Here is a 26,623-nt window from a genome sequence, read left to right as displayed (position 1 = left end):
ATTGGTTGGTAAGGCAAGCTCACAGTCTTCTTATTAATGCCAACCAATCAGCACAAAACCCTCTCCATTCATTAACCTAATTATTACTAATGAGGCTCTAATTTTGTTAGATAACATACATAATACATGAGGTCCACTACAAAAGTGCAGTAACAACCTCAGAACCCCGAACCCCCTTCAGTCTAACCTAGACGTGTCCTTATCTGGGCCTGAGTATCCCAAAGACGCTGTCTGCTTTCTGATTGGTCAAATCCACCTGCTGCTTCCAACTCCTTTTATTCTACATTATTTCATTTTTAGTATTATCTAGGAGTTCTCTGGGAACTGGGACCTCAACTTCTTCACAAGGGTACTGCCTCAACTCTTCCCAAGGCTACTGTCTGGTACTTTTTATCAGTAGTCTTGTTTTGGCAATTCTTGCAGTTTTATAGAAACTTAACCCTTTGCTTCCTCTCACACTACCATTCCTTTCCCCAAACTAAAAACACCCCTAATTTGGTCTCAATAGTTGATCCAATCAATTGTATTAATACTCAATAGCTCTTACATTATCTTGAAATACACAATGACCTACATATATGTGGGGAAACAATACTGAACTTAGTTACAAAATATAAGGAAGTAATAAGAATGTATATAGGATGTTCAGAATGGGAAAACTTCACTACAGGTTATCCCTCACAACATTGAGTTTTCCAAACTACATAGAGATCTGCCCATAGAGATTTGGGATGTAGGACTGACTAGGCATCACACCTTTCTCAGATAAGAAAACTATCCTGTGTGGAAACTTCCAGTGATACTGTCAGTGAGTAAAACCACCCAACTGAAGTTTGAACAAAATGTATCCCTTTCCACATAGAGCATGCCAAGATTCTCTAGAGGTCCTTAAGGACAAACAACAACAATAAGGCAATCCCCATAAAGATCCGGGCAATTTCTTTTGGGTCCTTATCTCAGTCAGGCTCCAAAATGTATTGTGTAAGTAGGAGGTGGGGAGTCATATGTATATGGGGGAGAATATTCATCTCTGGTGTCTCTTCACTAGACAAAAAAAAAAAGTACATTGGCAGACAAAAAAAATTCTCTAGGGACTTCATAGTTCATAGTCCAGGATAATTAGAAATAAAATCTTGGACAGAACCTCTCCAGGGATAGTCCCCACAAAACCAAAGAATCCATTTTTTCCCCGGACAAGGCCCACTTCCCCCACTACTGACTACCGTAGCCCCACCTATATGAAAGCCAATTAGATTTCACCACTCCCCTAGGGTTCTCAGAGATTTGGGAACATTTAGGCACTCTGCCAATGCCCCCAATACATGCCTTTGTTATTACAAGTGTAGAGAGTAGGACCCATATTCCCATGCTATTTAACCATTTAGCAGTATGTCAGCTGTACTGAACCAGCCTTTAACCTGTGGATGGCTGGAACCAGAGCAGGCTAGAGACGGGAGAGTCAAGAATCAAACTGAGGGAAATTCAAAGTAAGGGAAATGGTTTGCAAGCAAAAAGGCAGATTAGACATATGAGCCAGAGCCCTGGGCCGTTAGTGAGGCATACCAGCAGCAATGTGGGGGAGATCTCAATACTTCTATCAATGGCTACACAGTGATCTGTAGCCATGACAATGAAGGGCAACAGCAACAATGACACAAGTATGATTCATAGCAGAGTGTCATGACCACAACATGGGTACTTGTTCTGAGCTTGTCTGAGCTCAGAGAACACCTCATGCAGGTCAAAGCAACATTATACATTGGTTTGTGTATAATATACACAAAGAATTGCTGTTATGCCAAGCTCAGGGCACAGCTTGCTTGCTGAGCCTCAACTCTGGAAAATCAGGGTGTCTCCTAACATCTTGACAAGTAGGATTAAGTTTTACAAAGGAATATTTACTTGAAAATATAATCACAAATATACAAATTTACATGTTATATTAACATGTTAGTAATTCAATAAATATTAATTGGGCGATTAATAGACATAAGGATTGTTTAGGGCTGTTTCCAGTAGCCAACTGTGACTATATTTACTGTGCCTGTATTTATTCCTTTTAAATTATTGAATTGGCTATTTGAGAGGAGGGTCTTTATCATCTGATTGACAAACACACACACACACCCAAAGGGCTCTATGAATTCAGTGTTAGGTCTAGTTGTTGGCTTTTCATCTTGCCAGCATTTTCACTCTCTTATTTCCTGTAGACTCGTGGGAGCAGCTGTTATTGCTTGAGTTACTTTGAAGAGTTGAAGGCAAAGATGGAAAAATTGAAATGCTCAGAGATTGTGTATCCTGCCTGACTAGGTAGAACAATGCTTTGAGCCAATTCACATGGTATGATTATACAGAGATTAAGATGACTACTGCCCTTTGTAGCCAGAAGTACTACTTCTTTCTCAATGTCCTGCACTTTGGCTCCTGAAACCTATTGTATGTGCTCTTAAGGGGCTCTGTATTTTATACATCAAAAGTCTAAGATCCAAATAGGAAATAAATCCTTCAGGCTATATGAGAGGGATAAAAGTCAAGGCACATTAACTATGTGTTTTTGTTTTGTTTTGCTTTGTTTTAAGAAACTAACACAATTAAAGAGGGAAAGTTTTGTTACTGGTGAAAGGAAAAGGTGTGGCCTAGCGAAGACAGGTCCAAGTCCCACTGTGACTCATCATGGCTTTCTGATCTTAATAATTAATTTGAATAACAAAGAATTTGTAGATATGCATTAATGGAAGGGGAGTCTCCATAACAGGAGTGCCTTATACTCAGTAAATTCAATGTCCAAACCAAAGAAAAAACAAGTTTTAAAAGGAAGTCTATACAAAAACACTTCAAGTGTCTCAGACATCACTATATGATTCTGTATATCCAACAAATATCCAAGATATGGAAATTCTGCTGGAAAGAAAGAAAGAATACATCTTGACTGTAGGCAAGCTTGAATCATTGATATTTCAGCTAGTTTTCTCACCATATGTCCAAAAACAACTGGGGGAACTGCCTATATTTGATTTGAAACTTTCTGATGCTTGTGAGTGACAATCCTATTAACAAAATAGTCTTTATTTGTTATACAGAATCTTTTTTTAAAAAAATCATACTCCAGTACATTGATATAACAGACTTGAGTCCAAATCTTGCTTGTTATAATTACTACCTGTGTAGCTCTGTGAAAGTCATTTAGCCTTTCTACCATATCTATTTCTATATATCTTTGTGTGCATATATATTTATATGTGAATATGTACATCTATATGTACATATGTATACATACAAATATGCATGTGTATGTGTGTGTATATATGTAGGTGAATGTTTATATGTATGTACAAATATTTGCGTGTATCTAAATCTGTATCTATATGAACAGAATTGTTATGAGGATTAGAAAAAATACAGTAAAGTGATTTGCAAACCTTGTGTTTTCTCTAAAGCAAAAGTCTGACCATGGTGTATCCTTGCTCAATAAATTCAGAATCACCTGCAAGATCAAATATAAATTTCCCTTTGACATTTACAGTCCTTCACAATCTTATCACCTCTACCTTTCAGCATTTTTTCACCTTATTCTCAGACATGTATTGTATAGTCCAACTTCACTGGCTTTTTTTTCTGTTCCTTGAATTTGACGCTCCATCTCCTACCTCTGTAACTTTTCACTAGCTTATCCTCCCCACTTCTGCTGCTAGACTTTCCTTGCTCCATTTAAGACTCATCTCAAATCCTACCTTCTGCAAGATCTTCCCCTCCCCCACTAGCACCTTACCTCTGAAATTACCTTCTATTAACATTGTATATAACTTTGATGTGTACACTTATTTTCATGTTGTTTCCTCCATTAGAATGTGTGTTCCTCTCCTTGAAGTTAACAAAGTTGCCTTAATGGTTTGCATACCTTGTCTGAGTAAAACAGCCTTTGAGCTATTGGGGAAATTGTTGTCTTTGGGGGAGGAGAAGAGATAGACATTCTACAATTCTGGATAGCTAGCGCACTGTTGGCTTGGTTTCAGTGACACATGGAACTTTTGCAATTGAAGAATTCAAAGGAGTGTCATTTTAAAAAAGTTGTAGAATAAGCAGTTGGTTTAGTCATCTAATACACAAAAAAGACTGTTCCCATATTTTTATCTAACTGTAACTACAAGCAAAAATAAACCCTGCTTTTCAATTGTAAGTGCTTTAGAGTTTCTCTTTCTCACTAACACTAAATGTATCAGGTGTTTTCCCTGTTTCTCATTGAAAATCTTTTTTTTTTTTTGTCTTTTTTTTTTGGAGGGGAGAAAACAGGGCAATTGGGGTTAAGTGACTTGCCCAAGGTCACACAGCTAGTAAGTGTTATAAGTGTCTGAGCCTGGATTTGAACTCAAGTCCTCCTGACTCCAGGGCTGATACTCTATTCACTGTGCCACCTAGCTTCCCCTAACTCATTGAAAATTTTAAAAGAAATATTTATGTTCCCTTTGTGAAAATTCCTCACCCTTCAAAACCTTTTCCGAAGTCATTTAAAATAAAAGGGAGGGGGAGCTTGAGAACAACAACAACAAAAAAAAGAGTGTTCCTTCAGGGCAGAGCGGGTGTTATGCCTCTCTTTATATTCTTAGGGCTTGGCACAGGGCTTGGCACATAGTAAATGCTTAAAACTTACTCCTATACTTATTGATTGACTGAATTTATGTACTATAGAAATGTGAGCTCCTGTTCTTATTACATATAATCTCCTTAATATAAGGAGAGCTACCTTAGTACGGACCACAATTTGTCTACCCTTTGATTTCTTGTGTTATTCTTTTCCATGTTTTCCCATATAAGGGGATCAATTAAATATCATAGAGGCCTTCCGCTAGATCTTTCTCTCTTTTTTATTTCTTTTTGGAGGGCAATGGGCATTAAGTGACTTGACCAAAGTCACAAGGCTAGTTTTTGTGTTAAGTATCTGAGGCTGGATTTGAACTCAGGTCCTCCTGACTCCAGGGCTGGTGCCATCAGCCGCCCCACCACTAGATCTCTTGATAGTTTTGGGGATAACAATGGAGCAAATAGTCCATCCATCATAAGATCATTGATTTAGAGTTTGAAGGACCCCCTGAGGTTATACTACTCAATCTCATCATTTTACGATTAATGTAATGGAGAACCAAAGAGGTCAATTGACTTTACCAATATTACATAGGTAGTACATGGCAGATGCAGAATTTGAACCCAAGTCCTCTGACTAGAGGCAGTGAGGTGGTAGAGTAGATGGAGCATTGGGCCTCAAGTGAGAAATATCTGAATCCAAATCTGTTCCCTTGGGCAAGTAACTTACTGGTGATTCAATTTGTTCGACTGTAAAATGGGGATAATAATAGCACCTACCTCCCAGAGCTCTGTTGAAGATCAAATGAGATATTTGTAAAGTGCTTATCACAGTGCCTGGTATATAGTAAATAAATAATTGCATTTTTAAAAATTCCTTTTATCTTCATTTTCATAATATATATATATATATATATATATATGTATTATATATATATATATATACACACACACACACACACATACATGCTGTTCCCATTAGACTATGCTGCCAAGTTTCCTTCCTCTTACTCCATAAATGGCCCAGTATTTCCTATAATAAACCTCTTAAACAACATCCTTTACACTGTTTCTCTATGCCATTCCTCATGGTGGCCAAATGTGTTTGCTATCATTATACAGCATGTCCATGGCAGATTCCAAATGGAAGAGGGATTCCTTATGAGTGGTGAAATCCTTTGCAAGCTCTTGTCTCTGGATGACATTGTACTGATGATATAAGTGCTGGAACACTGCATGATGTCCTAAATGAAAAATATGAACTCCTCATAAAGGGCCAATATAAATAAGAACAACAACAACAACAGTATGCAGTTTAAAAAAATCCTACATGCAAAGATTTCAGTTCTTCATCTAATGCCCGGTTCTGTACACACAAAACCCTAGACCCATTTTTTTTTTTCCTTCTAGGTCTCAAGATGCAGAATGGCCTAGTAAATAGAACTGACCTTGGTCAGGAAGATGTGGGTTAAAGTATAAAATTTATTGCCTCTGTGATTCTGGGAAAGGCACTTAACTGCTCGAGGATCCCAGGAAAATCTAAAGAATGGAAATTAAAGAAAATATGAAATTCTACATTAGTGGATGGAATATTTTTTCAATGAAAATTATTTATATATTTATTTATTATTTAATGTATTTATTTTTAGTTTTCAACATTCATTTCTACAAGATTTTGATTTAGAATTTTTTTCTCCCCATCTTCCCCCACCCCAAAATATCAAGCCTACTGAATATCACTTCCCCCAATCTGTTTTCTCTTGTATCTTCCCCCTTCACATCCCTAACTTTCTAGTATGACAAGATGGATTTATATACCCCAGTATTTATATATGCTATTTCCCAGTTGCATGTAAAAAAACAATTTTTAAACATTTGTTTTTAAAACTTTGACTTCCAGATTTTTTTCCCTTGTTCCCTCCTCATCCAACCCCACTGAAAAGATAAGCAATTCAATATAGATTATACATGTGGAGTTACCAAAATCATTTAAATAGTAGTTATATTGTGGAAGACTAATTATAATTCCCTCCATCCTCTCCTGCCCCCACTTATTCTATTTTCTCCTTTAACCCTATCCCTTTTAAAAAATGTTTGCTTCTAATTACCCTCTCCCCCAATCTTTCCTCCCTTCTATCCTACTCCCTCTCAGCCCCTACCCCCCTATTTTCTTGTATGGTAAGATACCCAATTGAGTGTGTATGTTATTCCCTCCTTAGGCCAAATTCAGTCAGAATCAGGTTGTCCCATTCCCTTTCACCTTCCTGCACTTCCCCTCCATTGTAACAATATTCTCTTGCCTCTTTTATATGAAATACTTTACCCTAATATATTGCTCCCTTTCTTCTTTTACCAATAAATTCCTCTCACCTCTTAATTTTATTTTTTAGATATCATTCCTTCATATTCAACTCATCTGTGCCCTCTGTCTATGTATAAATGAACATACAAATGCCCACACTCACATATATATTTATATACACATATATCCTCCTATACGTGCATATATATGTATTTACACATATGTGTATACATATACATATATATTCCCTTCAGCTATCCTCATACTGAGAAAAGTCTTATGAGTTACAATTATCGTTTTTCCATGTAGGAATGTAAATAGTTCAACTTTAATAAGTTCCTTATGGTTTATTTTTCCTGTTTACCTTCTCATGCTTCTCTTGCTTCTTGTATTTGAAAGTCAAATTTTCTGTTCAGTTCAGGTTTTTTCATCAAGAATGCTTGAAAGTCCTGTATTTCATTGAATGACCATATTTTCACCTGAAGTTTTCCTGGGTAGGTGATTCGTGGTTTTAATCCTAGCTTCTTTGACCTCCAGAAAATCATATTCCAAGCCCTTCAGTGCCTCAATGACCTCAATGACTCAAAGACCTGCTAGGTCTTGTGTTATCCTGATTGTGTTTCCACAATACTCAAATTGTTTCCTCCTGATTGGTTGCAGTATTTTCTCCTTGACCTGGGAACTCTGGAATTTGGCTATAATGTTCCTAGGAGTATTCTTTTTGGCATCCTTTTCTAGAGGTAATTGGTGAAATTTAAGAGGAAGGGATGATATTTAAAAGGTGAAGTTAAGAGGTGAGAGAGGAATATAATGAGAGGAAATGGGGAGAGACAAAATGAGGTAAACTATCTCATATAGAAGAGGCTAGGGAAAATAGTTACAATGGAGGGGAAGAATAGGAAGGCAAAAGGGAATGGGTTAACCTTATTCTCATTGAATTTGGTTCAGGAGGGAATGACATACACACTAAATAGGTTATCTCATCCTACGGGAGTGTAGGGGGAAAGGGGATGAGAGGGGGGATGATAGAAGGGAGGGCAGCCTGGGGGGGAGGGGAGTTGGAAGCACCTACTTTTGAAAAGGGAGGGGATCAAAGTAGAGAATAGAACAAGTGGAAGGTGGGATAGGAGGGAGGGAAATAGAGTCAGTCTTTTACAATATATCTACTATGGTAATGTTTTGCATAGCTACATATGTATTACCTATACTGAATTGCTTATCTTTCCAGTAAGGATGGGTGACAAGGGAGGAAGGGAATGAATCTGGAATTCAAATTTTTAAAATCAAATGTTTAAAAAAAATATATATATATATATATATATACTATTAATAATACTAGTTTACATGTAATTGGGAAATAAGATATACAGGCACTGAGACATAGAGATACACCATACCCTAGTGGAAAAGTCGAAGGGGGTATGGGAGAAGATATGGGAGAGAGCAGATTGGAGGAAGGGATATCCCGTGGGACTCCTATTTTGGGGAGGTGGGTAGGGGAAAAATGGGGTGAAATTTGTAACCCAAAATCTAGAGGAAATGAATGATGTAAATCAGAAGTTAATAAAGCATTTAAAAAAAGAAAAAAAATTAAATGGTCTGTTTGTTCTTCCTGTGCTTGCTCATATTGACAGTCAATTACTTGACTTTTGAACTCTTTGCCATGGTAGAACTCTGTTTCCAAATACAGAGAGCTATGTCCCAAATTTCTGTTTTTTTTTGTAGCTATAGGAGTTATTTGATGGGTGTCCTCTGTACATCCTCCATGACCTCTGACTCACTGGTCACACATACCAGGACCACCACCCAAGACTGAGATACGGATCCAAGCAGGTCAAAGCAAGAGTGCTTACCCTCTGAATGGTAGCTTGTTCCCCCTACAATCTTCAGGCCAGGAGCTCTGGAACAGCCACGTGGCAGCAGCTGCAATTTCCACACCTCCACTGCTTCTCACTCTGGAGCTAACAGCTGGACCATGTTCCCCCAACAAAAGCAGCTGGTCACAGCCATCCTGGGGTAAAACCATGGACTCACTTGGGGCTGTGTGCAGCTCCCAGTACACTGCGATGGAACCTTCTTGCCAGCCTGCTGGGCTTCCTTCAGCAGGAGATTTGTTTCTTTCACTTTGTGGGCTCTGTAGCTCTAAAGTTTGTTTGGAGTAATTTTTTTTTTTTTCATGTATTGAAGAAGGTGGAATCTGGAGCCCCAAGGAAGTCCTGTTTCTGCTCTGCCATCTCTGTCCCCTAGTGGATGGAATTTACTCATGAGAAATTTCTTATACCTATGAATTCAAAGATCAAATTATTTTCAATTCTTCCCAGATTTCTAGCCATGATGTGACCTGTTAGGTGAGTGACAAGTTTATATAAGTTGTCCAAAGCAATAGAAAGGGGTACAGATAAGCATGGTATTAGAATTGTGGATTGTAATCACTATCTGGTTCTGTGCTTATTCATCTTCATTTTAAGGAGCACTTTAAACTATTAGCTGATTTTTGCAACATTCACAAATATGAATTAGTTTAAGAATTATATTTTATGACCTAAAATACAAAAAATGAAGGTAAAATATTTCACTGAGTATTATCTTGCTAGAGTTCTATCATGGAATCCCCAATTATTGTGCTTGTGACCAAGCTTAAATTGATTTAAATTAAATTGATTAGTGTAATGGGAATGCAAATTTGGAAAATCTTCCCTGCCCCTAGGCTAAAGTGCACCTGAAGCCTGGGGTGGGAGGCTTGTTTTTCAGTAGATACTTTTTGATTGGCCAGTGGGTCAATAAGGTTGTTACATTCTCTGAGCCAGGAGAAGGCTATATAAGCCCTGATGTGAGGCTTTGTTTTGGGGGCTCACTTTGAGAAGTGTTCTGTGATTTGATATGGATTCTGGGAAGCCATTGTCCTGAGCCCCCCGGCTTTGAAAAAACCCTGAATTTGGAAACCCAGATGTTGACTGGGTATGGATGTAATGGTTGGACAGTTTGAAATCTGTCTACTAGATCTGTTTGTCTTGGTAATTCTGCCTGTATACTTTGAAGTTTGGGGTGCTGACCTTTTTCCCCTGAACAAGGTAAACGATATATGTCTGACTGATTAAAGTAAGCTTGTTAACGCATTTTGAGTTGCTTTTCTTTATCAAATCAGATCCAAGAACCTGTGCTGGCAGCAAACCCTGAGGACGCTTGGGGTGCTTGCTGCTACAATTAGTTAGCCAACAAGAATTTATTACTTGTTGTATCCACAGAGACCACAGTAATGCATTGTGTATTTTTTCCTCTTCTCCCAAAATGAGTTTAACTATAGATGCACAAATTTTGGTACTAAGGTTTTCTTTTTTTAACATTTTGATCATAAAGCTTCTTACTGTTTTGCTTAATTTATGTTTTTTAGAGTTTACTACTAAAGCTTTTAAAATAAAATAAACCATTATACTTTCTCTCACACAGTTCTCTCTTACTCTCTGTATATACACACATAAATTATATAAAACATCATCTATATATACTTAATTTTCTATATATTTGACCAATTTCATATGGCAATAATAATATTTACTAAGTGCCTCTTGTTATTAAGAACTGTGCTATGGTGGAAGCAGAGAAACAGCGTTTATATAGGACAAAGAACTAAGATTAGCAGAGATTTTGCTCTTATTTAAAGATATGGAAATTCTCTTCACCAATGCAAGTAACTTATAGTCTTAGAGAATTCCTTACATGACAATGTAAATTGACAAGTTAAAGTAGTCATACAGCTCGCATGTTTCAGAAGCAGGGCTTACAGCCATGGTCCATAGTAATTGTGTATCATTTCTACATCTTATATGTTGGTATGATGTATGTTTGAATATATATGTATATGTGTGTACATGATTATATAGAGAGACATATGTTATTTGTTTTCTACTGCATTTGAAGGAAAGTTAACTGTGAGTAGGAATTGTTTCTTTATACTTGTATTCTCAACTCCTAGTCCTCCCACCTCCAAAATAAATAAATGAATGAACAAATAAATTAAAAAAAATAAATAAATGCAACTTATAAAAATTTAGGGTTTAGGGTTAGGGTTGGAGTTATGTTTAGTTCCTGGCAGCTAGTGGGCATTCAATAAATTTTTGTTGATTGTTTGATGTGTCACAGTCTACATACCATTTGAACTTAGGTCTGTGGTACTACAAAGCCATCATGTCTTTAAAAGAGTTTCATTCAAAGAGGACTATTAACATTCTCAGGAGGTTGAAATATAAAAAGAAAGATGATTATATTTTCAGACAGAAACTCTTGAATGTATTAAAGTCTGATATAGATTAAAGCTGCGCTTTTTCCCTGAAATTTTGTAGTTTTTTTAATCACAATTAGGAAGGCAATTCTACATTACAGTTTGTTAGAGATCTCTGCTTTTTTTCTGTTTTAGTCCTATTCTAAAAGTTCTGCAAAGGAAACATTTTAGGAAGGTTCAATTTTGTATTTCCCAAGGATATGATAACTACTCTGTGATTTTTCATAATACTTTAATACCTTTCAACTAAGGACACAGGATCCATTTGTTCATATAATCTCTGTTCATAAAATGAATGAGAATTTTTAGTTTGTTATTTCTTACAGAAAAAAAACTCATATATGTATATGTCTGTGTATGTATGTGCATATACACATATGTGTTATACATATGTGTGCATGTACATATATATGGTGAGGGGGGAAGAATACTTTGAATTAGAAAATTTCAGCTTTAGAAATAATGAAGTTAGGTAATTGTGTGTAATAAGTGGCATGGTCATTTTGTCATTTCAGGTAAACTGTCTTATAAGAGCAATGTTCATTCTTAAAAAAAAAGTTCTCAGAATATACATAGAATACTGTTGTTCCTAGTTTTAGGAGGAAAGAACCATGGAATGATAAATTTAAGTTGAGAGAGATCTTGTAAACTATGAAGATCACCCCTCTCATTTTATAAATGTAGAACTGAGGGGCAGCTAGGTAGCACAGTGAATAGAGCACTGGCACTGGTGTCAGAAGGACCTGAGTTCAAGTCCAGTCTCAAACACTTACCACAAAAAAACTAGCCATGTGACCTTGGGCAAGTCACTTAACCCCAATTGTCCTACCTTCCCCCCTCCAAAAAGCAAAAAATAAAAATAAATAAATGGGGAACCAAGGCTGGGGCAAGTTAAGTGATTTCCTCAGTCACATAGCTATTATCTGAGACATTATGATATTATCTCAGGTCTTCCTGACTCTGAAGGCAGGAATCTCTATTCCCTATATCATGCTGCCTCATCACTGTTCCATTGGATGACTATGGCTATTAGTCTTAGTATCTCTTATTTTGTTCATCTGTGATACAAAATATACTTATTATGTATCTTCATAATTATAAAAATATACATATTGGAAGTATCCTTTGCATAAAAATGTAATTCTTATCTTTTTAAATAACTTGTAGTATTAAAACCAAGTAGTTCTTCCAACAGAACTTCCTGATCTCTATTTACGGTTCATACTCAGAAAATTCAAGGATCACTAGAAGCAGCAAATCTAATGTATAATTAATTAACCTAGGAGAAAGGGAATGAAAATGATGCAATTCATGTCATTTCCTTTAATTTGTATAGTCCTCAAATTGATTTCCAATTTAGAATTAACTTTTCCCTTCTTTAATACGACTCATGTTAGCAAAAGGCAGGGGGAATGTACCTTTTATTCATCAGTGGTGACCTACACTGAAAGTTGTAATTTAACCATGGAAATAATTTTTGGAAAAGGTTTTGTAGAGAGATTAAGACCTTGTTAATTAAAGGCTTTTATTAAGAAATCTTATTAACAGCTTCAATAGAAACTTTCCACAACAGTGAATAACCTAAATACTCTTCTAATCAATCTCATTAATATTTGGTAGGTGCTCTGACTATTCGGGTGTATGCCAAACATGACAGTATCACAGCATTTTGGGTAGTGTTATTAGCAGAATCCCTTTTTCCCATCTTGACTGGCCTCCTACACCACAGAGATCTCATTGAAACTAACACCTCTATTCTATGTCTCTTAACTTCTGTGAGCATGTAAATGCATGTACAAAGGGGGATGGGAGGAGAGAAAAGGAGAGGAGTGAAAGAAGTTGAGAGATGGTCAGTGATGCCTGGATAACAGAACAGTCATTGCAATTCAGTTGTGAAGTCATAGGAAAGTATTCATGCCAGCTGCCTCCCTCATTTGCCCCCTTCTTCCTTAAAACACAAAACAAAAACAGACAGGAAGAATAGCTCTGCATGGTATCACTCTTGATATAGTAATCAGTGCACGTTAGGAGTTCTCAGAAATGCTGCTGATTAACTGCTTGGCTGATTTTGCCACTGCAGAGTCCCTGAAACAAAACTCCCTCAAAGCCAGGTGTATGAGTACAGGAGATGCCAGGGCTAAGTGGCAATCTACCACTTGAATAGATGCCACGGCTCTTCCCCACTCCTAGAGGCACTTGGTAACCCCAATTTTGAATCAGTATAACAGAGATTCTCTACTGACTGGACTGACAGGAAGAATAAAGGAGCAAGACAGAAAGTCTTTTCTCTGCACTGAGGATGGCAAGCTACTACCCTGCTGCTAGAGGCAGAGGTTAAGTGTCAAGCTCAGAAAAGAAAACAAAATCTTCCTTTAAACTTTTCAAGTCCTTCATGATGACCGTTACGATCGTTTTTCTCCTTCATTCCCCAATACTCCAGAGGATGTTTGATTAAATTCTTGGGGTTAATCTGATCCATGGATACAGACCTCAACCCATGCACACCTCTCTGGCCTATTTGGCATCTATTCGCATTCTTTGATGCATCTTCCACTGAAGATCCACCCCACATACTAGAGGCCTTCCCTGAGGTGTCACACCATTATTTTTTAAAAATATATATTTTTACTCATGATGCATTATTTAGCTCACCTTCATTTTTCTAAAACTCATTGGTACAAAATTATTTTAAAACATAGAACTCCCAGTTAGCTATTCATTATTCATTTATCTTGAGAGAATCAAGATAACAAGGAAAGGTTGTCATCAGAAGCAAGAATGGAAGGGCATTATGATACTTATCTGGAACCAGAACTGGGAACTCCCATGAGGAAGTAGGAAAGGTCAGGGAAGGGCTATAAACAGAGATGTCACCAGGGAGTCTTGGACATGATAGCTTTCAGGCCATGGCGGTGGGAGGGAATCCATGATGTTGTTCCTATGACTTAGTGCACCAATTAAAGATTCCTGCCCATGAAAAATGATAGAGTAAGGAGCTCTGGGGTTAGGGCATTTCCAAGTCTTTCATCTGGTTTGAGGGGTTACCACTAGTGCCACAGTCAGGAAACTGGAAGTTTCTGGCATAGAATAGGATATTATAATATAGGGAATTTCAAAGAAATAGTGGTATAGAGATAATACAGGCAAGGGAGAGAAAGTGTGTGGTTAGAGAAAACACAGCTTGGTGAGTTGAGAAAGACAAAGCCTTAAAAACCACAGATCAAAAATGTCTACATTTTCTAATATGTATTCATTGTGGTGCATTGCTTATCTAACTAGTAGTTTAGTTCCATCTTCTATGCATGGTGACCAGTAAATAACTGTTAGTGAGTGACGTATCTTTCTTTTGAACAGCATAACTTGTGCAGTTATATCAAATATTACATCAAGTATGTACTATGACTCCCCTTTCAATAAAAACTAAATAATGAGCTAAAGAATATGGCAATAATAACTTATACTTGTAAACTGCTTCTTGGACTTTATTAATCTTAATCTGTATGTATTCAAATAGAATTTGATCTCATCACCTTCAGTGATTCAGAATGCAACTCATCCATACTGCCCATCCTGTATGTTCTGTTTTCTCACAAGTTTATGGCAAGGCATTTGCTCAACATGCTAGAAGCTCTCCTTATTCTCTCCTGACACTGAAAGGTTACTAGCACTCTGGCTTTCTTCTTGTCATACCTTACACTTACTATGTGACCAGCCCTTCTATACTTGCAGTGATATAATTCTTTAATAACATAATTCAATTCTGATTGGCTATCTGATGTAGCTGCTTACACACCATTTGCCCTTCCATTGTACTTTGTGGGATACTCATTTTAAATTCTTCAGAAGACTATTGTACTCAGTGGTTCATTATTATAAAACATTGGTAGAATGTTAGTATTATAAAGATGGACTTTTGCTTTCATGGGAAACTTGGAGTCCTTAAAAGGAGATTTGTATTTTCCCAAAGGCAATCCAGGCTGCTCCTCTCTTATTCATTTATGAGATAAAGTTTTATCCTAAAGTTTTATCTTTCTATCCTAGATTTACTAACTGATAAGTGACAATTATATGTCATCAATTCTAGTGTATATAGTACTCTGGGAAACTGACATTCTTCATCCACTTGGTCTTTCCCGTGAAGTCTGTTCATACTCATTTAAATGACTTCAGATCTCTTTTAAGAGCAGCCACAATGATCCTGGGCTGGATGTAGTCAGCATTGTCTTCCAAAAATAGAACCATCTGGAAGACCTCACATGGGGAAACTTTCTTCAACTTAGATGTTGTGCTGATTTTTTATCATTACAGTGACAGACATATCTGATGAGCATTCATTTTCATCTTTTATGCTTTAAATAATTACAAAGTCATTTTGAATAGGATTATTTCTGCTACTACATTTTTAAACAATCTTGAATAACTTGGGATGTATGGATTAGAAACACCTTGATGAAAAATATTCTTTCATACTCTTCAATTAAACGCTTTCTCCTAATCAATAAACAGTAAACAGACTGGGATCTAATATTAGCTACATCTTTCATTCATTTGTGAAGTTGCAAAGATATCATGCCATGTTGAGTATCACTTGAATAAAACCAATTTTTCTGGACAGATAGTCTGATTTAGTATTTCTACAATTACTGAATATATAGCTCCCACCTAGGGCTGCTTCTCTAAGTCCTATTTACATTAATGGTCTGGGTCCCTGAAAGTGGCTAACTACTACCATACTGTGTTCCAAAGTGAACCCTAATGGGTTGGGGAGTTCCTACTATTATTGCTCCCAAGCCTGAACCAAGTGTATGCCTACACTGATTATCAGTTGATGAACTTAATAATGTATTTACTATGATGTCATCATAGAAAGAATTTCATTTTCTCCAGAAAAGAGGTTTGATTATGAAAGGCTTTAAAAACCATTATATTTGATCTTGGAAGTAATAGGGAACAACTATGAAGTGACATGTCCAGAACTGTTCTGATTATCCTAAAGAAAAAAAAAAAAACATCACTTTGGCAGCTAAGTGGGGAATGGGGGACAAGGAGAAAATATTGCAGTGGCCCAATCATGAGGTAATGAGGGTTTTCTTGGGTAGTATCTATGTGAGTGGAGAGACTGGGAGGATAGTTGTGCTTATGACAGTAACAGGAAAGTTAGAATAGCTTGGGAGAAAGATGAGTTCTGGTTTTGACATTTTGAATTAGAAAGACCTGTGGCACACCCTGTTAAAAAAGGCATTTGGCCATGTGGGACTGGAAATCAGGTGAAAGTTGGGACTTGATATATAGAGATCTAAGAATCATCTGCATAGAGATTAGAATTGACCTCATAGAAACTGATGAGTTCAACAAACTAGAGTGTAGAATGAAAAACAGAAGGGTGCTCAGGTCCTTGGGGACAATCATAGTTAATAAGCACGGTCCAGCTTAGGAGACTGAGAAGGACCAATCAAATGGATAAAAGGAAAAGCAAGAAAAATGGAGAGGGGCGGCCGGAGCCCCGGCCCCAGGGTCGGGATGACCTGGGATCGAATCCCGGGCTCAGACACTTAGCACCCACCCAGAAATAATAACTGGCCATGTAACCTTGAGCAAGTTACTTAACCCCGATTGCTTAGGGGCGGCCGGGTGGCTCGGCGAGTAAGAGCCCCGGCCCCAGCGTCGGGATGACCTGGGATCGAATCCCGGGCTCGGACACTCAGCACCCACCCAGAAATAATAACTGGCCGTGTAACCTTGAGCGAGTTACTTAACCCCGATTGCTTTTTAAAAAAAAAAAGAAATAATGGAGAGATGTAGAATAATACCTGGTAGGGATGATCAGATCAAGGGAGATTTTTTTTGTTGCCTTCTGTTTTGCTTTCATTTTAGAATGAGTCAGACATGGGCATATATGTCAGCAGTAGGGAAAGAGCCAGTAGATAGGGAGAGACTGGAGATTAGAGAGAGTGTGGCGTGATGGAGGGACATTCTGCTGGAAAATATGGGAGAGAATGGGGTCAAGGTAGAATGGAGAGATTCACTTCGGTAAAAATAATGGTTACTTCCTCATGTAAGATATGGAGGTTGGCAGAAATAGTGAAGGAAGAGTTTTGGGTGATATTAGATTGGAAATAGGGAAGAAGAAGAAGCTTTCTGTGATTGATATTTTTTTCTGACATAAAACACAAAATCTTCAGCTGAGAGGGAGAAGGAGGAAATGCCACTGGAGTCTTAAGAAGAGATGAAAACTTTTGGAACAGCTATTATATTATGACAGGTAATTTATTAGGAAAGTATAAAATGAGTGCCTTGCTACAGTGAGGGCCCAGTCAAGACTGTGTGACATAAATTTGTAGTGGACCCATTCAACATATTTTCAACAGTTTCTCTACCTCTATATAGTAGCAAATGAATAAGAGTAATAAGGAAGGATATTGGGATTAATATAAGATTGGGGTTTGACAAGGCATGACTCTAACAGGACAAAGAGGCAAAGGATTTGAATGCAGAAGATAATGTAGAGTATAATTGATTAACCAAGGGGTCAGAAGAAATAAAGGAGAGCTTCCAGGTATGAATAGATAATTGCCTGAAAAAGACCTGAGGTATAGAAGCAAAGAAGGTTATGGTGAGGATGAAGAAGACAATTGATTTGGAAAGGCATAGGAAAAGATGGAACAGTAAAATATTGTGACCAGATAATGGAATTTCAGAGTTCATAAACATGGAAATGGAACATATAATAGTAGAAAGAACAAGAGTATAAGTGACTGTGTCTGGGAGTTAAATAGCTTAAAATTGTGGGAAGTTCTAGTAGTTGAGAGAACCTTGATAACTATTTTGAAGCCCCTTGGTATGAGTGCAGGATCGGGGAGGGGGAGAAAGGCTATGAGTCAGGAAATGAATCCATTGAGGAAAAAAAAGAGAATGCCCTGGAAGTTGATATATAATGACCTCCAGGATCTGAATTAGGTGATGGCTTGGGATCTGTGTATCTCAGAGAAAGAGAGACTATTGCATGAGGATGATAGAGAGAATCTGGAGGTGACAGTGGAGATCATTGCATTCTGACTCTTCAATTATGACTAAGAGTGCAGAGGAAGGGTGATGAAAGCGCAACCATAAATAGGGTTGGGCAGAAATTCAGCACCATCAGGAAGAAGCAAAGTCTCAATGAATGCCAGAATTTGAAAAGAGTGAGAAAGGAATTGGTTTTAGATGAAAGAATATTTATCAGGCACAGACGTTTCAGAGAGCACTGTGTAAGGGTAGATCATGGGTGGGACATTGAAGGAAGTGGTAGTTTTGAGGAGGATGAAAATAAGAATGTACTAAGTAGGAAACAGAGAAAGGGGTTTGGCATTGGTAGCCAGAGGTTCAGGGATAGGTATAGATGGGTCCCTAATAGGTATGTAGTTATAGACATTTTAGATAGGTGAGAAAGTAAGCATAAGTGTCAGTAGTTATTGAAGTTTTAATGGTTACTTTTTCATTTCAAGGTTAGAGAACTTCCCTTCCTAAGATATTTTTCATATGGATCCCACAAAATCTTCACAATTGTCTCTCCTCCAACAAGGATCTAATTTAAATGTGCTTGGCAACTTGTTTCCCCATCTTTGTTCTTTTTAGTGCCATATCTACTCCCCTCCAAAAATAACTCAGTGACTGTGAAGTTAGGGTCCAAGTATGATGGACCTTTTTAACTGTCATTGATAGAAAATATAATTTGTTAGTATAGTATATATTGTTAGTAATTTTTTCCTTATCATCTCCTGTATTTTGTCCTTTCCACCTTAAGTGTTCTTGGGATGACTTTTTTAATTGATGGTCTTGACAAACAGTCCTTAAACTAGCTTTATACAAAGTGTTTTTCTTCCCAACAGTCTCTGAGTGAGGATGTTCAAGTATCATTTTCCTTATTTTACAGATGAGAAAAGGGAGACGCCCAGAGATTAAGAAACTTGAGTATCTGAGCCAGGACTTGAATGCATACCTGAAATGATCATGAGCCAAGATCATCATTAAAGGTAATTGTATACAAGGTTATTTGTTTCTTTAGTTATTTCTTATTTCTTCTTGTTGAAGAACCACTTGGACAATGACATAGGTAGACCAAGAATTCTTATATCTAGTGCTGCCAGTAGAGCTTGGCTTCTTAAACTTTTTTCACTTGAGGCTCCTTTTCACCCAAGAAATTTTTATGCAACTCTGGGTATATAGGTATAAAAAATATGCATATAAATCAAATATTTATTGATAATCAATCATAAAGAAATTTACTTTTAAAATATTCTTTGGCATATATGTAATATATATACATATTATATATATATATAATTTTACCATTTATTAAAGCTGAAAGAAAATTTGCCTAATAATAAGATGCATGTGCTTATTTATTTTTACATAAAGAATTAAATCTTGGTGGAATATTTGATATTACTGGACATAGAGTATTATCAGTGTTTTTCAGAGTTGATTGATACTTTGATTTTATAATCATCAATGCTGTGTACAGAACCAAGGCTGCAGTGAAGTCTTGCAACGCAGCACAGGCAAGCATTACCAGAAACACCTCAGATTCATTATGTCTTTGATTTTGAATTAATTTTTTGTCATCTTGCATACAGAAACCTTTTACTATGGCCAGAATTTTTCATGACCCCCACATTCAGTTGTGTGACCCATATTGGGTTGCAGCTCACAGTTTAAGAAGCACTGAACAAGAGGATAAATGTGTCCAAAGAGTTAGATCTCTGACATATATTGTTAGATTATACTGAACTAGCACTCCAGTTTGTTAAACTCATGCCTATGACTACTTTTCATATATTATACTTATTCATATATTAGAATAAGAATTACTTTTGGTTTTCTATCAGACTAGGTCCCACTACAACTCTAAAATTCTGTGATTCTTTCACTCCCCCCCCAAACAAAAATAAAACAAAATACCAAAAACCAAAAACTCGGTTCTAGAATCACCTTGGGCCCTCAGTATTGGCCAGATTAGAAGGGATTAGGAACAAGACTAGGTTCAGGGATGTGTGGGTAGAATACTATAGAGTAGAAATGTTGCTGGTGAACAATTTTATATAAAAGTAATTATGCTATAATAAGGGCTGAGTCCAGCGTTATGTAGCTATGAGCCATTTTTTCAAAGCAAAGTCACTAATTTGGTAAAATATCTTGACTCATTTGTGTTTCTCATTATTCCTTCTCCACAATTAAATCACTGCTGTAGCATTATACAATAATAAATATTGATCTGTGAAATTCTAAAAGGGGTTTTGAAATGAAGAAATTAGATGGATTCATGCATTACTTCTCCTGTGATGTCTGTGTCTCTTCTTTTCACCTCCCTGTGTTGAACTTGTATTACTTCTCACCTGGAATATTTCAGTAACATCTTAAGTGTCTTTCTTTGCATTATCAGTCCTCTGCATGTGAGAGGTATTCTCTCATCTTAAAATCCCTAGTATGCCTCTGAGTACAGCTCAGGTTTTACCTCTTTCCAGCGGTCTTTTCTGATGCCTGTAGTTTGCATTTACTTTTTATTTAAGGGTACCATATTTAATCCACCAAGATAATTTAAGCTCCTTGAGGGCAGGAATTATTTTATTTTGATCTTTTTAACCCCTGTGATGGGAGAAAGAGGAAATAACTGAGGCTTGAGCTTTTGAACATATCAATTTATTAAGCAAGACATGCCAATTACATAATAGAAACCAGCCTGCATAAGCTTGTCAATGGACCCCAAATATAGGGGAAGACAATTGTTCTATGCATTAAGAGAAAACAACAGGATATAAACCAGGATACAAGATTAGGTAATCTGATTTCTAATTGGAAAAAAGACAAGGGACTTTCTGAGTTGGAACAGAGATGAATGAATTTCAGGAGTTGGAAGTAGAGAGAGGGAGTAAGTAGGTAGATTTTTCCAGACATGAAACAGGATGTCACTCAATTACCACGATTAAGAAACAAATGGAATTCACTGTAAAATAACATTTAAATTTTAAAAAGGAAGTCAATTTTATAAGATTGAGTCAGTTTGATTTACAAAATTTTCATTATTCTATCACCCCAGTGCCTAGCATATTTTGTACCTTGTAGGTGATTACTAAGTGTTTCCTTTGTGAATCAAACTATTACTTTTGATCAATTACAGGGTTATTGTGATGTCCTGGCTTCACATACCTAAAAGTGACATAAATATGAGTTTGCATTTTTGTATAAAAAAAGTAGAAACCCATTAATCTGGCATTTGTCAATCTCAATAGTCTGGTTTCAGTTTCACCTTCCAGTCATATCTCCCAATATTTTTTTCAATGTACTTTTGTATTACAGTGGAACTCACTCAGTTTCCCCCAAACAAGTCCCATTCACTTCCAACTCAACTTATTCTCATTTTGTCTTCTTAGCATGGAATTCTCTTTTTCTGTTGAAAGACTTTTCGGCTGAAAATTTGTGTCACGTTCTGTATATTGAGTGTTGCCTTTCTGTCAGGAAGTGGATAACATACTTCTTTAGTGACTCTCTAGAATCATGGGTGCTCATTGTGTTGGTAATGGATATCTTAAGTCTTTCACATTTATTCCTTTCTAGGGTATTGTTGTTACTGTATGAATTTCTCTCCTGGTTATGTTCACTTCACTTTCTGCATCAATTCATGCAACTCTTCCCAGGTTTCTTTGATATTTGAAAACAAGTAAAATACAATTTAAAAAGAGATAGGAAAGTACTACCTAGCCTTCAAAGCTGTTCTACTTCAAGCATTTTCTGAATGTCTAAGAGGCATTTCCTCCTATTGTTTTTATGTTCCTTTTATTGTTCTTATATTCCTCCCCATTGTTCTTACATTCAACCTCTGGTGTAGTTATTCCTTTGGAATAATGGCTATTTTTGTTGTTTGTTTGTTTAAAATTAGACTGGACATGTAATTTCATTGTTATAGGCACTATCCATGAAGAAACACAGTCTTCTAAGTCAAATCAGTACCTGTTATGTAACTCTAAGAGCATGTGTCAGAGATGATATTTGAACCCTAGTCTTAACACTTTTCTTCTATTCATTTATATGTATATACATATACATTAGACTTAGAGTCATAAGATTTTTGACCCCAGAAGGAATCTCAGAGATAACAGTCTAACTCATTTACAGATGAGGATATGAGGATTGAGATGAAATGACTTGCTATCTTTTTTTCTTTACTACAAGTTTCATGTGTTACATTTTGATTATTTGCAAAGTTTTCTTACATTTGGACCCCAATTATAATATCCTTAAGAGTAGAGATCCAGTGTTAAAAATTTGTGGTCAGTGTCCATACCAATGTTTTGCCCATAGAAGGTGTTCAATAATAAATGGTCCTGTTTTGTAGTAGAAAAGAACTTGAAATTACTTCCCATTGATTAGATATGGCTAAACACATTGTGGTATATGATTATAATGAATAACGTTGTGCTATAAGAGATGATGAATGTGAAAAAGGGAAGAATAAGGGAAAATTGTGTGAAATGATGAAAGTGTAACAAACTAAGCAAGTAAAACTATATGAACAGTGACATCAATGTAAATTGTAACAACCAATCAGAATTGAATGCAGTGTAGTTATAATAATTAAGCTTGGTCCTCCAGAAAACCTCTGGCACTGAGTCTGCAGAAATATGGGAATGTTGGGTGTGAACACTGATGTTTAAACTTTGATGTCAGAGTGGTTATGTTGGTTTTGATAGTGTATTTTTTGCTCTTCTTTTTTACTCTTTCTAATGAGGGAACAATGGCTTTCTTGCTAGGGGAGTGAGGAGAATTAATTAGGAAATAAATGTAATATGGAAACAATATTTATCAAAAAAGTTAAAAAAGTAGTGGTGCTAAGGTTCTTTTCTGAGCTTTCTTTTCCTTTTCACCATTTTAAAAACATTCAAACATAGTAGTTTTGGGATACTACCTAGCCAGTAATTTCAGTCATTTCTCCATACCTATTATGGATATTATTTTGACAGAATCACCACATTTAGCTATTTGGTACAGTCCCACACTGACTAAGTACAAATACTTTTCATAGGTGCTCAGAGCTTACCTTCTAAAATTGAGAATGACAGCTAGTAGAGTCTACTGAATTCTTCTCTTTTCTTCCTTTCATAGTCCTACATAAACTGGAGTAGGAAATGGAAGGCAGGAGAGACTTAAAATCAAAAGACCTGGGTACAAATATTGCCTCTAGCTATATAAGTGTAGGTGAAATAATTTCCCTTCCGCTTCCTCAATTTCCTTAACTATTTGTTCATGCATGTATGTATGTGTGTATATATGTATATCTATACATATATGTGTGTATGTAGATATGTATACATAAATATTATGAATCTATGTGTATATACATGCCTATATATACACTATACACACACACACATATATAGATATATATGGATATACGTACATCTGCAAGATTATTTTTTGTGAAAGTGCTTTGCAATCTCTAAAATTCTACATAAATAGGACATCTTTTATGAAAGGAAAGTTGTGGGTTGTTTTTTTTTAACCCCAGACAAATAATAAGACATTGCCTTCAGAAGAATGCTAGCTTCTTGAAGAAAAAGGCTATGTGAGTTTTTTATCGTTGTATTACCAGTACATAGCATAATATCTTGCCAATAGTAGGCATTTAGTAAATAAGTGTTGAAGTTAACCAATTGGGGTTTGAATCCCAGTTTCGCCGTTTACCATCTTTATGATTTTGGGCAAACCACTTGAATGCTTATCTGTAAAAATCAGGAATATCAGGAAGTTGGACTATATTATCTCTGAGGCTCCTTCTTAGCTCTATGATTCTATGAATAAAAATGAGTTCCTCAAATATTTTTAGGCTTGAATGGAAAAATCAGATGTACAGTATATCAAAAAAGTTTTCAATGCTAATTAGATTATCAACAGATTTTCTGGTATACTTTATTTTTTGAGGGGTGAAAGAAGAATCTAAGGAGCAGGGAAAGGGGAGAGGGTAAAAGGAAAGCAAATGTAAATATTGCATTCTGTTGGCTTCAATTAATTGCTCTACATAATCCTATGTGATAAGATCCTATAAAGAAAAGTAGAGCTATTTTAAATTTGTGAAGAAATATGCCTTGAATATCCCACAGTCCACTTGAAGTGTTTTTGCCACATCTTAACATAGCAAATTGTTCTCATTTGTCAAGAAGTCAAGTGACTTTTATTCGTTGGTATTTGTTGAGAATTAACTTGATTATGCAATCATTATACAAATGTCTTTTGCAAGCAAGCAATTGACTTGGCATTTCAGTTTATTTACAAAAATGTGTTGGAATGACCCTTAGCAAAGCTATGAATATTTTCTATATACATACAAATATCTTCTACATTGTATGATTAGAGAGATGTGATAAAAATAATCTTTTATTAACACAATTGAAATCTGTGAATTTTAAATAATATAAACAAATGGTATATGGTTAGTTATCTGAATATATATGTATATACATACATACATGTGTGTGTTTTTGTATATATGTACATATACACATGTGTGTCTTTGTTCAGTTATTTCAGTTGTATCAGATTCTTCATGATCTTATTTGGGGCTTTCTTGCTAGAGATAATAGAGCGCTTTGACATTTATTTTTCTAGCTCATTTTACAGGAGAAGAAACTGAGGCAAACAGGGTTAAGTGAGTTGCCTAGGGTCCCAGAACTAGTAAGTGTCTGACACTAGATTTAAACTCATAAAGGTTAGTCTTCCTGACTCCAGTCTTGGCACTCTATCCATTGTGTGCCTCTGTGTGTGTGTGTGTGTGTATGTGTGTGTATACAGAAATAAATAAAACCAATTGTTGCTGTAGAATGTAAACTGTGCCTCTAAAATGAACTTCAGACATAAATAACCATGTTTGAGAAACAACAGTGTATTGCAGTGGTAGTAGCAGTGACAGCAGCAGCAGCAGTAGCAGTAATTATCATTGTAGTAGTCATGGAAGTTGTCATAGGAGTAGCACCAGCAACACCACTTTAAGGTTATCTGTTCACAGTGCCTAGTGAGACTGAGGTCTCAGCTCCATCATGTAATTCTACAAACTCAGAACTGGAAGGGATTTCAAAGCTCATCCATACCTTACCAGGACTCTCTCTTTGTCATCACTGACAAGTGGTCATCAGCCTCTGAAGACCTCCAGTGATGGAGAACCCACTGGTTCCTGACACAACCCATTCCAGGTTTGGATAATTCATGGATCTGGTGTTAGAAGACCCAAGATTCAATCACAACTCTGCTGTCTGCTACTTCTATGACGTTGGTTTTATCATTGAAGGTCTCTGAGTTGTAGTATCCCCATCTGTAAAAAGGAGAGAGCAGGGCTAGATGATTCTGAGTTCCTTTTCAGCTCTTAGGTGTATGATCCTATGATCTTACAAATTTTAATTTCACTTATATAAAATCTATAATTCTCTTATCCTAATTAAAAAACATATATATAATTCTAATTATGCAATTATTTTATCCTAATTGGTAAGAAATACAAAATTATAAGTATATAATTTTTTTTATCCAAATTGGTAAAAAAAAAAACTTTTAAAAAATAGTTTTCTTTTCCTTACTTTGGGCCAAGATCTACCTCTTGACAATTTCTGTCCATTACTCCTAATTGTGTCTTCTTCAGCATGCCATAAGCCTGATCCCTCTTCCTTATGCCAGACTTTCATCTACTTGAAGACACCGTGATCAAGCTCAGTCCATCCAAGGCTTTCTTCTTCAGATGAAACAACACCATCAATTAGTATGATCTCAACACCCTTCATCATTCTGGTTATATTTCTTTATATGCTCTCCAGTATAGCAATGCCTTTCCTAAAATAGGGCACTTGCAACTTAACACAGCAATCCAGATGTGGTTTGACCAGGCCCAATTGCAGCAGCACTAACAACTTCCTCATTCTGGATACCTTACCCCTTATAATATAGGCCATCATCTCATATCTTTGGTCACCATGACACACTATTGAGATAAATTTAGCTTTCAGTTCACTAAAACACCCAGCACTTTTTCATATAAGCTTTTGTCTGTCTAGCCATAACTTCTTCCTTAGGAGCTGCATTATTTGAAAGGGGTATATTGCTTTTCTGAGTCTCAGTTTTCTCATATATAAAATGAGGAGAGTATTTGTATTTGTCAGATAGGTGGCATAGTGGATAGAGTGCTAGATGTGGAGGAAGGAAGACCTATATTTGAACCTGCCTTAAATACTCATTAGCTGTATGACTCTAGGCATGTCACTTAACCTCTTTAGCTTCAATTTGTTCATCTGTAAAATGGGGATAATAAATACTTCATAGGGTTATTAGGTGACCAAGTGATATAACATATATAAAGCCCTTCACAAATTTCAGTGTGCTACATAAATTCTAGACATCATTATCATCATCATCATCATCATCATCATCATCATCATCATCATCATCAT

The 26,623-nt window shown here is 36.3% G+C and overlaps 1 protein-coding gene across 1 annotated transcript in view; it reads left to right on the top strand.

Moving 5' to 3' along the window:
- The window catches only part of CNTN5 (contactin 5), a 1,715,246-nt gene that overhangs the window by 160,751 nt on the left and 1,527,872 nt on the right, over positions 1-26,623 (top strand). The window contains exon 2 of the mRNA XM_069080670.1: positions 19,072-19,171. The gene's annotated coding sequence lies outside the window, so the exon portion shown is untranslated. The remainder of the gene's footprint in view (positions 1-19,071; positions 19,172-26,623) is intronic.

The sequence above is a fragment of the Petaurus breviceps genome, unplaced genomic scaffold (genome assembly GCF_028583685.1).
Source record: "Petaurus breviceps papuanus isolate PSGF00001 unplaced genomic scaffold, PetGlider_PUasm1.0 91133, whole genome shotgun sequence".
NCBI lineage: Eukaryota > Metazoa > Chordata > Mammalia > Diprotodontia > Petauridae > Petaurus > Petaurus breviceps.
This window is presented reverse-complemented; position numbering and strand designations above follow the sequence as displayed.